The following is a 15680-nucleotide window of genomic DNA, read 5'->3' on the forward strand; positions in this document are numbered from 1 at the left end:
TGGACCACATCTAAAAGAAGGAAGTTTGTTAGAGATAAAACAAAATTCAAAAACAGCATACCTGATTCATGCCAAGATATTCTGATATTTGTAACGCAAGAAGGTGGCGATGAGCATTAATAAGACGAGCAATCAGAACAGCAGGCGTAAGCAACTGCCAGGAAAAATGTCAGAAATTGATTCAGACAGAGAGTCTAGAGTGACTTAGGCACAATTCCACTTAAAAACCAGCGAGTATGGAGTACCTTATACTGCTGAATACTGAGAGGAATTCCAATATCTGGGTGACGTACAACATTTAGGACTCATAAGTGTTGGGCTCGTGCACATGTTGTCCAGCCAAAGGACTAATTCTATTTTTTTTTTTGGTTTTCATTCCTATTTGAAATTGAATTCAGTTTATTCCTATTTTGAGTGGGTTTTGGCTTTAAGAGAAAGCATCACTCATGATTTATAAATAGGACAACCTTAAAGAATTATTCTATGCTCATTGATACAAGTCTTTGAAAGACTTAAGTACATAAGAGTGGTTTTTTGAGAGAGCTTTCGTCAAGAGAGAAGAGAGAAGAAAAATATTTGTTTTGCTGCAGATTTTTATTCCGATCAGCCAACATTCAAATCACTTCTTCAATTCATTAACCGTTGGATCGGACTGAAATTTTTACTGAGTGTTTGTAACATCTTGATCTTGAATTTGAATGGTAGAGATCGAATCTCGTAGCTCGTAGCATCTGATTTCGATCCTCAAACAGCAGCTTCATTTTGTGGACTATACTCTTTCTTCAATTGATTAGTTGTTGCTCTTGTTGCTCCGTGTTTGGCACTTATTGTCTATCCAATTTGAAAAACTTTTGTAACCCTCTTATTGTAATAGTGGAGCGTTTTGGATCTTGTGATCCCGTGATTTTTACCTTCGATTTGCAGGGTTTTCCACGTTAAAATTTGGTGTTCTTTATCTTCTTTATTTTCGGATTTGCTTCTTCCTCGTCATAACAATGGTATCAGAGCCTTGGTTATTTATCCGGGTTATTATGAAATGGAGGCAAATATGAGCAAGATGGTATGTTTAAATGGGAGAAATTATAATATTTGGAGAAGCAAGATGAAAGACTTGTTGTTCGTGAAGAAGATGCACCTACCCGTTTTTTCAGCTCATAAACCCGAGAGTATATTCGATGAAGAATGAGATTTCAGCACTAACAAGTATGTGGATATATACAACAATGGTTGAAGATAATGTTCGCAACCATATTGTTAACGAGATACATGCAAGATCATTGTGGGAAAAGCTAGAGACTCTTTATGCTTCAAAAACCGGGAACAACAAATTGTTTCTGCTAAAGCAATTGATGACCTTTAAATACAAGGAAGGCATCCCTATCTTTGATCACATAAATGATTTTCAGGGCGTCCTTGATCAGCTATCTAGAATGGGAGTTAATTTTGATGATGAGATACAAGGACTTTGGTTTCTTAATACTCTGCCAGACTCTTAGGAAACTCTTCGTGTTTCTTTGACAAATTCAGCTCCTGGAGGTAAGGTGACCATAGGATATGCCAAGAGTGGTGTGTTGAACGAGGAAATAAGGAGAAAATTTCAGGGTTCGTCCTCACAAGCAGATATCTTGGTTACTGAAGACTCGGGGAGAGATAGAACAAGAGGTTTAAGGAATAGAGGTAAAAGTAGAAGTAAGTCAAGGTCCAAATACTATAATATTACATGCAACCACTGTGACAAGAAAGGACACATCAAAAGGTTTTGCCGCAAGTTGAATCAAGACACTAGAGAAGGAAAGAAAGCTGAAAATAACGAGAACAATGTTGCTGCTATTGTTCGAGATGACCTTCTTTTTGCTTATGATGAAAATGTCATCAATTTGGTATCCCATGAGACGAGCTGGATAGTATATTCTGGAGCTACCTCACATGTCACACCAAGAAAAGACTTTTTCTCATCTTATATTCCTGTTGATTCTGGAGTGTTAAAAATGGGCAATGCCAGTGAAGTTAAGGTGTTTGGTGTTGGCACAGTTTGTTTGAAAACTAATAATGGTTCAACGTTAGTTCTTTAAGATGTCAAGCATGCCCCAGACTTTCCTTTCAATTTGATCTCCGCAGGAAGATTAAACGATAAAGGTTACCATAATGCCCTCTTTAATGGCCAATGGAAGCTCACCAAGGTCTCGTTAGTAGTGGCTCGAAGAGTCAAGTCTGGTTATTTATATGTGATACAGAGCTCTATTCTTAATGGCTCAATAAATCTGGTGGAAAGTGATACTTTGTCAGAATTGTGGCATCGAAGATTGAGTCATATGAGTGAGAGGGGGATTACGTGTTTGGCCAAGAAAAGTTTGCTTTCTGGAGTGAAACAAGCAAAGATGAAAATGTGCATACATTATTTAGCTGGCAAACAGAAAAGGGTTTCCTTTCATAGCCATCCTCCCTCAAGAAAGCCCGATTTATTAGAGCTAGTACACTCTGATTTGTGTGGTCCTTTTAAAGTAAAGTCAAAAGGTGGTGCACTTTACTTTGTGACCTTCATTGATGATCATTCTTGTAAGCTCTGGGTGTATCCTTTGAAATCTAAGGATCAAGCACTTAGCATGTTTAAGGAATTTCAGGCCTTAGCTGAGAGACAAATGAGGAAGAAATTAAAATGTATTCGCACTGACAATGGTGGTGAATATTGTGGTCCCTTTGATAACTAGTGCAAGGAAAAAGGAATTTGTCATCAGAAAACTCTACCCAAGACACCTCAATTGAATGGTTTGGCAGAGAGGATGAATAGAACTCTAGTTGAGAGAGTTAGATGCTTACTTTCAGAGGCTAAACTTCCAAATACATTTTTGGGCGGAAGCATTTAACACTGTTGCCTATGTTATCAATTTGTCTCCTGCAGTTTCTTTGGATGGTGATGTCCCAGACAGAGTTTGGTTTGCCAAAGATGTTTCTTATGATCACCTGAGAGTTTTTGGGTGTAAAGCTTGTGTGCATGTTTCTAAAGATGATAGATCGAAACTGGATGTCAAAACTAAGCAGTGCATCTTTATCGATTATGATCAAGATGAGTTTGGGTATCGTTTTTATGATCCAGTTGATAATAAAATTATTAGAAGTTGTGATGCAATATTCTTTGAATACCAAACTATTGAAGATATTGACAAAGCTGAGAAGATAGATTCTCAGAGTAATGAGAGCTTAGTTGATATTGATCCAGTTTCAATTGCTAAGGCACCTATTGCACATGAAGGAACCCAAGACAATGATGGAGATAGTGATCAAGATCAAAATGATCATCATGGTGTAGATGTTATGGATGCTCCAATTGATGAAGCTGTGGTTGATCAACAACCAATTCCTGCACAGGTAACTACTTCGAATGCTCCTAAAACCTCTCTTCGAAGATCTACAAGGGAGAAGCAAAAATCTATGCGTTATCCTCCTGATGAGTATGTACTTTTGACTGACATGGGAGAACCTGAGAATTATGATGAAGCCATGCAAGATACTCACAAAGATCAGTGGATCGAAGCGATGGAAGATGAGATGAAGTCACTCCATGAGAATGACACATATAAGTTAGTGAAATTGTCGAAAGGTAAGAGAGCTTTATCTAACAAATGGATATTCAGAATAAAGCAAGATAACCATATCCATGCGCCTAGATACAAGGCGAGGTTAGTTTTTAAAGGTTTTGGCCAAAAGAAGGGAGTTGACTTTGATGAAATTTTCTCCCCTGTTGTGAATGGTTCTAAGTTTAGCTGCAAGTCTAGATTTAGAGGTTGAGCAGATGGATGTCAATACTGATTTTCTTCATGGTTATTTAGATAAGGAGATTTATATGGAGCAACCTGAGGGTTTTGTAACTAAGGGAAAAGAAAATTATGTCTGCAAATTGAAAAAGAGCCTGTATGGATTGAAACAAGCTCTAAGGCAATGGTATTTGAAGTTTGAATCTATCATAGAAGAACAAGGGTACAAGAAAACTTCTTCAGACCATTGTGTATTCTTTCATAAGTTCTCTGATGATGATATTATTATTTTATTGCTTTATGTGGATGACATGCTTATTGTTGGCAAGAATAATCCAGAATTGTAGTCCTTAAGAAGTAGTTGAGCAAATCGTTTGCAATGAAGGACTTGGGGCCAGCAAAGAAAATCTTGGGCATTCAAATCCACCGACACAGAGATAGAAATGAGTTATTTTTGTCCCAAAAGCAATATATTGAGAAGGTACTCAAGAGGTTCAATATTACAGATGCAAAAATGGTTAGTACTCCTCTTGCTAAACACTTCAAATTGAGTATTAGTCAGAGTCCATCTACTGATGAAGAAAAAAAAGAGATATCTCGTATTCCTTACTCTTCTGCCGTTGGTAGATTGATGTATGCTATGGTTTGCACTAGACCAGATATTGCACATGTCGTTGGTACTGTTAGTAGATTCCTTTCTAATCCTGGAAAAGAACATTGGGATACAATAAAATGGATATAAGGTATTTGAAAGGTACTGCAGATTTGAAGCTGTGCTTTGGCAATGGCAAGTTGTTACACAGACTCTGATTTAGAAGGCAATCTTGATAATTCAAGATCCACTTCTGTTTATTTGATCACTTTTGCAGGGGGAGCTGTTTCTTGGCAATCTAGACTACAGAAGTGCATAGCTCTATCCACCACAGAAGCCGAATATATTGCTATCATAGAAGGTGTCAAAGAACTATTATGGATGAAGGAGTTTATTAATGATCTTGGCTTTGAGCAGCCAAGGTACATCTTATTTTGTGATAATCAGAGTGCTATCTGTCTCACTAAGCACTCCACTTTTCATTCTAAGACCAAACATATAAATAGAAAGTAACATTGGATAAGAATGGCCATGGAAGAGAAATTATTTGAGGTTGAAAAGATACACACTGATGAATATCCTTCGAATATGCTGACAAAGGCGGTGGTTGCAGATAAACATGAATTTTGTAGAAAATTGGCAGGCATGAAGCTTGTCAATAGTTCCTCTACTTAAAGATACATTTGGTCCCTTGGTTGGAGGGGGAGTTTGTTGGGCTCATGCCCATGTTGTCCAGCTAAAGGCCCAATGGCCTAATCCTATTCTCTTTTGGTTTCCATTCCTATTTGGAATTGGATTCGGTTTATTCCTATTTGGAGTGGGTTTTGGCTTTAAGAGAAAGCACCACTCATGATCTATAAATAGGACAACCTTGGAGAATTATTCTATGCTCATTGATACAAGTCTTTGAAAGACTTAAGTACATAAGAGTGGTTTTTTGAGAGAGCTTTCATCAAGAGAGAAGAGAGAAGAAAAATATTTGTTTTGCTGCAGATTTTTATTCCGACCAACCAACATTCAAATGACGTTTTCCGATTCGTTAACCGTTGGATCGAGCTGCAGTTTTGACTGAGTATTTGTAACATCTTGCTCTTGAATTTGAACGGTGAAGATCGGATTTTGTGGCTCGTAGCATCTGATTTAGAGCCTCGAACAACAGCTTCATTTTGTGGATTATACTCTTTCTTCAATTGATTAGTTGTTGCTCTTGTTGGTATTATTGCTCTGTATTTGGCACTTGTTTTGTATCCAATTTGGAGAACTTTTGTAATCCTCTTATTGTTATAGTGGAGCTTTTTGGATCTTTGTGATCTCATAATTTTTACCTTCGATTTGAAGGGTTTTCCACATTAAAATTTAATGTTTTTTATCTTCTTTATTTTCGGATTTGCCTCTTCCTCGTTATAACGGTAAGGTTTTACACATCTCTTGAATGCGATCCCGTTGAAAATGGCTGCAAAAGCCAACTGCATATCATTAACAAGAGAAGAAATCAGAATAGAAATGATCTCTTGATAAAATCAACTTTCCAGCATCTACACAAATGATAGGCGAGTGTCTAATATAAACAAATAATCAAGGCCCATTGTCCCATTAGTTTGATCCATTTTGACATAGTGCTTATTCAGCATTCAAGGTACTTCCTCGTGATAACTTATTTGAGAAGTGACCTCTGGTTTAGTGATTGGTCTTAAAGTAGGCAAGTGCATAATTAAAGCCCCAATTCTTCTCCCCTTCCCCTCCAAACCCTTGACCCTTCATCTCTTGTACTCGAAAGAAGAAAAAGATGGAAAATCCCCAAAAACAAAAAGAAAAGAAAAAAACACAAACAAACAAATCCCTTTCCTTACTTACGTCCTCTCCACACTTGGGATCACATTTTAGTCCTTAAGCTTCATTGAGGACTTTGTACTGATAAAGTATCAAACATGGACCCAATTGTGGCATCCTGTTCTGGCAAGTGCCCAAACAGAAACATATTGTTGCTTTTTCAACAATCCCATGACTGGTGGCGCGCAATCCCCACATCATCGCATTAACAAACAGAATATAGATTGCTGGTATTTACGTTTCCCCCTTTATATAGCCCTTGATACAAAAACCCGAAGTAATAAGTGAGATGGTTCGACGAACATTAATGAGCAAGGAAGAAAAAAGGTATCAAGCAGCACGTATTCATGAAATGTTGTTTATGATATAACACAAACCCAGTTTATAACTGCCAAAATATCATCAATCTTCAAGAGACCAACAGTCTCTAGACCAGATGCATATTTTTTCTCAAAGGAACAATCAATAGTTTATGTAGACATTTTTTCCTTTTACTAGTGTCTCTCTGGGTATAGGTTACAGGAAAAACAGCATTGCCAGGTTAATATAACTTGGAAGTTCCACCATAGCTTGTTTATCAAAAAAGTTTCCATCACCGCTTAACTTGTTTCATGAATAATAGCAAGAAAGTAAATTGCCAGAGCGAAGATATGCCTTATCCTTGGATTCCTGTCATAGTCAAGGAACTATACATTAATATTAACTGAATACCACAGCTGCAATTGTGGCAAAGCAGGCATAGCAAGCTCTGCGTCCTCTAAAGAGCCTATATTTTTTCATACAAACAAAGAAGCAGTTCGTTTTGCCACTCCCCTCATCATATGAAACCAGCATTACATATGTATGGCATTAGAATTTGCATATGTACCCACACCAGAGACAAAGTATAAAATGGAACTTTTCTTTTTCTGTGGAAGTAGTTGTTTAACCAAAAAGATGATTCTTTGGTCAAAGCTAAAGACAAATAGAAATTCGGGCTACTAATAATCAGGAGACGAAAAAGAAATAATAGACTTTTTGAGAATGACAAATAAGCAGTAGATAAGTTTGTATTTTAATGTAATGTTGATGGTATCCTCTTTCTTTACAAATGACCTGACCTCCTCCTTTTATAGTTGATCCTAAATAAAGGAGTAATACCTTAGCTTAATGAGACAATTATGAGCAATAAATGACATTAAATAAGACGTTACACAATCATTCCTATTTAATACCAATTCTCTAACGTATTGGGTATTTAATATTGAATTTGGACACCTTTTTGTCATCATATCCATGTCTTCAATGTCTTCTGATCTCTTGGCTTTAAATGGCCTAAATAGGTACGGAGCTTGTATTATTCGAATTGTCTCTCGTGCCTATTTAGCTTTCCTTTCCCCGTATCTGTTGTCACTCGTGCCTCTTAACTGATCATCATGCTTTGACCATTTGACCAGTCCTCGTGTCATGCCACGTCACCTTCAATGTAAATTCAGTTTTTTCCCAATACAGATAGTCCCCCCCACTTTCCATTTATTTATCAATTAAATATCTGGGAAGTGGATCTTCATAAAAAGGGAATTTTTGTTGTAATTAATACTATGACAGTACTGACGCTTCAATTGTCCTTTTTAATTAATGCTTTACATACGTGTCACCTTTTGATTGGTTCTGCAATTCTGCGCCCTTTTTCAAGGCTTCTTCATTCCCACTATTCACAAAGTGTTAGTTACCTTTATTATAGGCTTTCCATCATTACACTTCTAATTTTGACGATTGTCTTTATAAACCTATTTAACCCTATTTCTTTTGTTTTCTTCTTCGTAGATCTTCAACAAGCAATTTATTATTCACTTTTGCATTTTCTGCCCTTTAATACATCCTTCTTCAACAATATCATCTCCAAACCCTAACCCTAGAAAAGTTCCAATTCTAGATCACTTCCCCAATGCCCCCGTAAGACATAGGAGAGGCAGAGGAGGTAGGCTTCAGAGCTTGAGCCTAGGATCCACTCATAGTGGTTCATCTGGTTCTGCTTCTTCTTCTTCTGGTATTAGGAGTCCTATCCCAAAGACCCCTGCTTCTAAAGTTAAAGAACTTTCTGAACCTACTCAGGAGCCTTTAGTTGAAGAAATCGTACCCAATGATTTATCTTTTGGGAATGATAGAAGATCTCTCCAAGAACAAGTTAAAAATTTAGAAAAAGCTGACACCTATCCTTCTTTAATAACTGAACTTGTGATTCCCACTATTAGGAAAGATTGTAATTGGAGAGATAATCTTCGTATGATGATTCCTGCCCCAAACCAGAGAATTTCTTCTTTCAGAATTGGATTCTCTTTCGTTTATACTTATCCCTTTACTTTGGGATTTAATCCTGCCATTGACCCAGTTATTCTTGAATTTTGTCGCTTTTTCAAAATTTGCTTAGCTCAAGTAGGGCCTCTTATTTGGAGAGTTGTGGCTTGCTTAAGGTATTTGTCTACCAAAGCCAATGTTAATTTTACCTTTTCCCATCTTATTCAACTATACCACCCCAAATTATTCCGCCATGGAGTTTTTACCTTAACTGCAAGAAGCAAGAAGGTTTTAGTAAACCCCGAAGATGACAAGGATCAAGGGTGGTATTGTCGTAACGTTGTTGTACGTACGGTGGATTTGTTGGGTGAAACAAACATTCCCTTCCCTGAGAAGTGGAATTTTGCACGTAAGTTTTTCTTTTTCCTACCGTATCTTAGTTTTTAAAAATTTTGGTTTCTTTTCTAATCTCGTCTCTTTTTGGCTTTTTGTAGGAACAATGAGAGATGTGGAACACGTTCCTAACTTCCGTGGTTGGGTAGATTTAATTTTGAAGATTGCGCCTATGGAGACGAGAACTTGGAAATCAATTTCTCTTTTGAATGGTTGGAAAGTGAAGAACCATGATATGTATTTCCTTATGCTTTGTCATATATTGAATTCTTTCTTATTTCAATTCCTTATCCCTTTTTTTATCAGGATTTGGTATCAGGGGTATGACAGTTGAGGTAGTCGTTGCCATTCGAGCGTCTTCAACCGCTTCACTTGATTTGGAAAAGACTCGGGCCACGCTACCAAAAAAAAGTTGTAGAAGAAAGTTCTGAGAATGAGGAATAAGAGAATACCTCTTTGATAGCTAGGCCAAGAACCAGGAGACACGTCATTGATGGAGACGAAGTTGAAGATACTCCTGCTCGAGCCTCTATCTTCGAGCCTGTTCAAATCCTTTCTGATGAGGATACCACTCCAAGAGGCTCTAATGAATCAATTCGATGTCTCTTTGTTAGTGGTTTTGAGAGTGAAGAGTTTGGACCAGTTCTTGATGAAACTCCCCTTTCTTCTTCTATTCCTTCTATTCCTTTGACAACCACGAGTATTTCTTTGCCTATTTTATCGACTCTTGTTTCTTTACCTGTTTTTGTTCCCATATCTACTCCTACCATCCCTTCTTTGACTCCCACAACTCCCATTGTTTTTACCTCTTCTACTACTCCTCCTTCCATTGTTCCCCCTCCCTCTGTTCAGCATACAGAGGCGGGTTCTAGCTGCAGAGGCATGGCTATGAGAAGTGTTACTCTTGAAGTTCTTGCCAATCATAGCATTTTGAGAAAGACTGGTTGAGCTGATGTTTGGCTCGAGCCTTTAATCGGAGATATTGAAAAGAAGAAGATGAAGAGCCACAATTGCTTGACTCTGATAAATGACATAGTTCATTCTACCTTGAAGGTACTTCTCTTTTAACTTACAAGTTTTTTTTATATATATCTCTCTATATTCTCACATTTGATGTCTTTCCCTTGTAGGCTAATCTTATTGGTACTGAGTTAATGAGAAGAATCTCCACTCTAGAGAAGAAGGATCGAGAGTCTGCGGAGGCTATCTCTGAGGCTAGGAGAATAGCCAAGGATACCCAGCTTGAGGCAACAAACTGGAAGGAGCAGTTTGAGAATGCTCAGGGAACCATAGAGGAGTTGCAAGAAAGTAGAAATTTCCTGGAGCAGCAAAAGCGTGGTTTGACTTCTGAGCTAGCAATTGCCAAGGATTCTTCAAGCCAACTTGAAAAAGATAAGGAGCTTTGGGAGGACTCATTTTCAAAACAACTATCAAAGGCTAGTGAAGAAATTAGAGAGCTTAAGGCACTTGTGGAGAAGAAAGAAGAATATGCAGGGGAATTGGTGCAAAGCTTGACTCAAGCTTAGGTTGACTTAAGGATCTCTTCTGACGAAATACGTGCTTTGAAGAGTTCTCATGCCTCCCTTGAAGTTTCCCTTGACTCCCACTTAGCTGAAAACCAGATATTGAAGAATGATCTTACTATGTGGGAGATGGAATATGGGCTTCTTGAGGAGAAATTCAACATATAGGTAAGTTGGGCATTTCTAAAATCTCGCCGTGATGCTTTGATGGAAGCTACTCAAGAAAACTTTGATTTGCAATCTGAATTAGCCAAAGTTTTAGACACTACTGAAAAAAGCCAACAACCAGTTGATACTCTTTCTCCTGCACTTGGAACTCCTGGGGCAGAAGAGCTTTTAAATGAAGAAGTAGCTACAACGGCAATTGGAGTTGCAATTCCAGCTCCTGAGGGTGAAACTTCTATGACACAGTCCATGGAAGCTGAAGTTCCCGTGACTCTTGCTTCCCTCGGTGATTTTAACATTCCAGGCCCAATTGAAACCGCTCCTATTGCTGCTCCTTCAGAAGTTGTTACCGTGCCTGTGACTGCCCCTGAAAATGAGATTGCAATTTCTGATGTTCCAACCCCTTCAGTGACTAGTTGAATGTATTTCAAACTTTACTATTTTTTTTTGTTATCCCTTGGTAACTTTAAGGGATCTTTTGATGAAGTCCCCAGTTATCGTAATGGGGCATTTGTAAAAAACAAATATTTTGCTGACTAAGTTTGTACTTAGTCTTTTATATTAAGAAGTTTTATCGGTACTTCTGTATATTCTATTCTTGCCTATTTATCTAGGACTTATAGAATAACTTAGCATTTTTATCCTTTGAAAATGCTTTATGATTCTTCTCATGGATTATCAACATGAGGCTTATAAAAGAGGGCCCTTTTATTTTATCGACACTTAATGAAGAAAACGTCTCAACTTCATAATGGTGTTATAATACGATGAAAGAAATAGGAATACACATGTTTTGTATGAAACAACTTTGACAAGTTTTTATTCATGAACTTTAACAAGTTTTTTTTGACTATTACATGTATTAAAATACATCTATAACTTTCTCGTAACTGTTTTTCTTGCAACATATTTTTAAATAATATAAAATAAACAAGGTTTTCTTCATAACCTGTTTCAGTATATAGTCATGACCTTATCTTTATATATTAGGAAGGGTTTGAGAGGTGACTTCCTTTATGAGTTTGAAAGATGACTCTGTTGTTCTCATGGGAAAAAGACTATGATAAATGTCTTGTGTTTGTTGAACATGATAATGAATGTTGAAGACTTCGTAACTTCTTCTCAACACTCGTCTCTTTGTGACCGACTTTTGTTTGATATTCGTATCTGTTTTTCTACACATATCTGTGTATAATATGTAGTCCCCCAAGTGTTGAAGCGGTGAAGTATGAAGCCTCGAGCACTTGTTTATTTCTTTCAATTTGGTCCTTTTCCTGAAACAGAAAAATATACGGGACTCGAAGGTGCGATTATAGATGAAGACTGCCTAACTCGTGTGTATTTCCATCAGATTAATTGTAACCCTGGGCTAGGAATTTTACAATACTCCATTTTGCCTTGCAGGTTGTGACTCATCATTTGGCACGAGTTAGGGTTTTTTCCTAGCATCTAAAATAGTTAGTAGAACTTTAATAATTCAAAAGAAAATTTTAACATGGAGATACCTGACCGTGGGTACTTTCTCAGAAGTAATATCTCTTTAAATGGACGGCATTCCAATGTGAGGGTAAAACTTTGCCGTCCATTGTCTCCAACTCGTATGCTCCTTTTCCCGCAATGTCACGAACTCTTATGCTCCTTTTCCTGCAATGTCACGAACTCTGTATGGTCCTTCCCACGTTGGACATAGCTTTCCTGAATTAGTATCCTTTGCAGATTGGAACACTTTTTAAGTACGAAGTCCCCAATTTTGAAAAATCTGAGGTGTGCTTTCCTATTATAATATCGTTCAGTTACTTGCTTTTGTGTTTCCATTCTTACCAATGAAGCTTCTCTTCTTCCTTCAAGCAAATCAAGGTTGACCCGCAGTTCTTTATCATTAGATTCCTCCGTTGCCTGAACGTACCGTGTGCTCGATTCACCTATTTCAACTGGAATTAAAGCTTCCGCATCATAAACCATTGAAAATGGTGTTTCTCCAGTGCTCATTTTTGTCGTTGTACGATAAGACCATAGTACTCCAGGTAATATCTCAGGCCAATTACCTTTTGAATCCTGTAACCTCTTCTTTATGTTATTGATAATGACTTTGTTTGTGGATTCTGCTTGTCCATTACCCACTGGATGGTATGGCGTAGATGTTATCCTTTTAATCTGCCAACTTTGAAGAAATTCTATGATTTGAGCTCCTATGAATTGTGGTCCATTGTCACACACGATCTCCTTTGGTGCTCCAAAGCTGCATATTATATTTCGCCTTATGAAGTTTTTAACTTCCTTCTCTCGTACCTATTTAAATGCTCCTGCTTCTACACATTTAGTGAAATAATCTATGAGTACAAGTAGAAACTTTACCTGTCCCTTTGCTTGTGGTAGTGGACCTACGATATCTATTCCCCATTTCATAAAGGGCCATGGGGCTATAACAGGGTGTAGTAACTCAGCTGGTCTGTGCATATTATTGTCGTATCTTTGACATTTATCATATTTGGACACGAAACTGTTTGCCTCTTCTTCCATCTTAGGCCAATAATATCCTGCTCGAATCAATGTTCTTACCAGTGACCTTCCCCCTACGTGATTTCCACAATGTCCTTCGTGCACTTCCCTCATCACATATTCTATTTGACAGGGTCCGAGACACCTTGATAGTGGTCCACCAAACATCTTTCGATAAAGATTTCCTTGATATAAACAATATCGAGCGGCTTTTTTGCGAAGCGCGTGAGCCTTCCCTTTGTCATTAGGCACGGTTCTGTGCTACAAAAAAACAATAATTTCGTTTCTCCAATCCCATGTTAAATGATTAAAATTTACCTTATTCTTGTCAGGTTCGAGAACGGAATGAAATAAATGTATGACTGAAGCATTTGCGTCATTTGCTATGTCAGCTGCGGATGCGAGATTAGTTAAAGCATCTGCCTCCACATTCTCATCTCTTGGGATCTGCATTACCTTCTAAGTTTGGAATTGCTTTATTAGTTCCCGTACCTTTTCGAGATATTCTTGCATTCGAGTTTCCCTGGCTGTATAAGTCCCTAGCATTTGATTGACCACGAGTTGAGAATCACTCTTGATGAGAATCACCTGCAATTACAGCCTCGTACTCTGCTTCATTATTAGATATAGTATGACATTTTATAGCTTGCCTAATAGTTTCACCCGTAGTTGGTATGAGAACTATACCCAGACCTGCTCCTTTTACATTAGATGAACCATCAGTGAATAAAACCCAAGTCCCCGGGTTTGCACCATTAAAAACTTGTAATTCTTTTTCTGCTTCTAAATTCATCCCCCTGACTAAAATCAGCCACGAAATCAGCTAGTACTTGAGATTTTATAGCAGTCCTGGGTTGATAAATGATTTCGTATTCACTTAGTTCTATAGCCCATTTTGCTAATCTTCCTGACAGTTCGTGTTTATGCAAAATATTTCGAAGCGAAAAAGCAGTAACTACAACAATGGGATGGCATTGAAAATAAGGTCTTAATTTTCTAGATGCCATGATCAAAGCTAATGCTAACTTTTCTAGCTGTGGGTATCACGTTTCAGCATCTAGTAAGGACTTACTTACATAATAAATAGGAGATTGTTTACCTCGGTCCTCACGGACTAAAACAACACTTACCGCAACTTCAGACACAGCCAGATAGATGAGAAGATTTTCTCCCACCTTTGGTTTTGCCAATAACGGTGGTTTTGAAAAATAAGCTTTCAAATTTCTAAGGGCTTGTTGACAATCTTCATTCCATTCAAAACAATCTTGCTTTTTGAGTGCAGAGAAAAACTTAAAACATTTTTCTGAAGATTTGGAAATAAATCTCCCCAAAGCTGCAATTCTTCCCGTTAATCTTTGAACTTCCTTTTTATTAGTAAGGATATCAGGGATTTCTTCTATTGCTTTGATCTGAGAAGGATTTACCTCAATACCACGGTTAGAAACAAGAAAACCCAAAAACTTACCTGATGAAACTCCAAATGCACATTTTTCTGGGTTGAGTTTCATATTAAATTTTCGCAAAATTTCAAATGTTACAGATAGATGAGAAATATGATCATGAGACTGCTGGGTTTTGACGAGCATATCGTCTATATATACCTCTATTGTCTTTCCTAAATGTTCCTGGAACATTTTGGTGACCAACCTTTTATAGGTTGCCCCAGCATTTTTGAGACCAAATGGAATTACTTTATAACAGTAAGTCCCCCTGTCTGTGATGAAAGAAGTTTTTTCTTCATCACTAGGGTCCATTTTAATTTGGTTGTACCCTGAATATGCATCTAAAAAACTTAAAAGTTCATGTCCTGCAGTTGCATCAATTAATTGATCTATATGTGGTAAAGGAAAAGAATCTTTTGGACAAGCTTTATTAAGATCTGTATAATCTACGCAGACTCGCCACTTACCATTTTTCTTAGGTACAACAATTGTGTTGGCTAACCAATTAGGGTACTTTACCCCGCGGATTGACCCAATTTTTAATAGCTTTTGGACCTCATCTTGAATCACCTGGTTTTTGAAAGCCCATTGCTTTCTTTTCTTTTGCTTTATTGGTGTAAAGGATGGGTCTTCGTTTAACTTGTGAGTCATCACATCCGGTGGTATTCCTGTCATGTCAGCATGGGACCAAGCAAAACAGTCCACGTTAGATTTTAGAAATTCAATTAACATACCTCGCATGTTTGAGTTTAAATTAGCTCCAACATAAACTTTCCGTTCATTCCAATGCTCAAATAATATCACAGCCTCGAGTTCTTCGATGGTTGTTTTGATATTTTCATTCTCCTCGGGTTCTTGAATTGTATCAGGTCTCGAGTCTAAATCTATTTTCTCTTGCTCAGCTGAGGTTTGATTGCTGGCACCTTCAACTGTTTCCTGTAATTGCTATTTTTCTTTGTTTACGGCGCTCGTATTTGTTACAGCGTTGATACTCCTGGTTGTTTGCTGATCCCCTCGAATTTGACAAATCCCCCACGGTGACGAAAATTTAACAACCTGATGTAGAATTGATGGAACAACATCCATATCATGGATCCAAGGCCTCCCCATGATTATATTGTAGGCCATTTCCATATCAACTACCTGAAATTTAGTTTCTTTAACAACACCTGCAGCAAAAGTTGTTAGAATTACCTCTTCTTTTGTT

At 37.6% G+C, this 15680-nt stretch overlaps 1 pseudogene; it reads right to left on the reverse strand.

Annotated features, from left to right (window-relative positions):
- Positions 1-15680, reverse strand: part of LOC107773980 (protein VACUOLELESS1-like) — a 78591-nt pseudogene that overhangs the window by 40714 nt on the left and 22197 nt on the right.

Source organism: Nicotiana tabacum, chromosome 10 (genome assembly GCF_000715075.1).
Source record: "Nicotiana tabacum cultivar K326 chromosome 10, ASM71507v2, whole genome shotgun sequence".
Lineage (NCBI taxonomy): Eukaryota > Viridiplantae > Streptophyta > Magnoliopsida > Solanales > Solanaceae > Nicotiana > Nicotiana tabacum.